This window comes from Tupaia chinensis, unplaced genomic scaffold (genome assembly GCF_000334495.1).
Source record: "Tupaia chinensis unplaced genomic scaffold, TupChi_1.0 Scaffold000527_1, whole genome shotgun sequence".
In the NCBI taxonomy this organism is placed as follows: domain Eukaryota; kingdom Metazoa; phylum Chordata; class Mammalia; order Scandentia; family Tupaiidae; genus Tupaia; species Tupaia belangeri.
In genome coordinates, this window is record NW_006160040.1 from 5,921,209 (window position 1) to 5,922,817 (window position 1,609).

A 1,609-nucleotide genomic window follows, 5' to 3' on the forward strand; every position below is an offset into this window, starting at 1 on the left:
ATGACCCGTGATCCTTGGAGGAGGCCAAATCAGCCCTCCAGGTCTTAGAAGAAGCAAACAAAAACCTCTTCTGGAGTAAACAGCTTAGATTGAGGCCCTTGGGACTCCCACAGATCAAACAAAATGCATTTAGAATCAAAGATCACCAAACAGCCACAGAATATGTCATTAAATGTAAGAAAAGGCAGAAATAACAAACAGCAGATTTATACTCTTGAGACTTTAGGGCTGGAGTTATCAAATCAAAATGTAAAGTATTGTACATGAAATCTTTAAAAAAATCTAAGAGGCAGTCATAAATGTGTGCAAGTACCAAGAAACCGTGAACTATAACCTGGCAGAATGAAAAAAAGAGCCAAGCAAAACACTTACAGATGAAAACTATAACTGCTGACAATAAAAACTCGATGACCAGATTAAACAGTAAATAAGACAGAGCTGAAGAGAAAGTTATTTACCTAATATGTCTGAAGAAATCATCTAGAAAATGGCACAGAGAGAAAAGATAAAAAGCATAAAAGAAGGACTAAGTCAGGGAAGATAGAATTAGAAGAGTTACTATACTCATAATAGGAATCCTAGAAAAGACTGGAAATAATAGATAAAAAGGCACTATTCAACAAGATAATCAATGAAAAGCGAGAGAGAATGCTAATGGGTTCAGCCATGGCCTAGTGGTTAAGATGGCTGGATTCCACGTGGCCAACCACACTGTTCAAGTCTCAGACCAACAGTTTGAGAAACATGCCAAGCATGTGTGCACACATCCCTAGAATCCCAAAAGGAGGGACAGACAGAGGAGAAGGGATCGCAGCATCACAATTCCCCATGGAGGGTGCTTTTTCCTCTCTCTTTGGTGATCACATGCTCCTTCTAGCAAAAAAAAAAAAAAAGAAAGAAAGAAAGAAAGAAAGAAAGGAAGAGAGAAGAGATAATGAATAAAAATTTCCAGAAATGATGAGATGAGGAGAGGTGTAAGTCCACAGATACAGAAAAGGCAGATCACTCATAAAAGAAAAAAAAAAAAAAAAAAAAAAACAATGAGGGCAGAAACAGAGGTGGTGTGGTGGTTAAGGCACTGGACTCCCACATGGCTGACTGCAGTTCAAATCCCAGATGTGGCAGCTTGCTTTTTCACTCTCCCTCACTCTGTCCCTCTCTGATCAAATGAAATAAATAAAATAAAATAATTATTAAAAATAAAAATGAGGGAACCAGCAGTTAGCGTAATGGCTATGTCGCTGGACTCCCACGTAGTCAACTGCAGTTCGCGTCCCGGACCCAGTGGCTTAAAACTCACGCCAGGCGCGTGTGCGTGCGTGCCCAAGATCCCGAGAGGAGAATGGAGGAGAAGGGATTGTGGCGTGACCATCCCCCCTGGGGGATGATTTCTTGCTTTCTGTCTCTATGTCTCTCTCTGTCTGTCTGGCAAGTGCACGCACCCTATAGCGAAAAAAAACTCTCCAAAAAAATAAATAAATAAATAAAAATTTAAAAAAATAAATAAAAACGAAACAGTAGGTTATTAGCACATGCTTTCATGCACAACAGAAACCAGAATACTGGAATAATATTTTCAAAGTGATTAAAAACAAAAAACTAATTATTT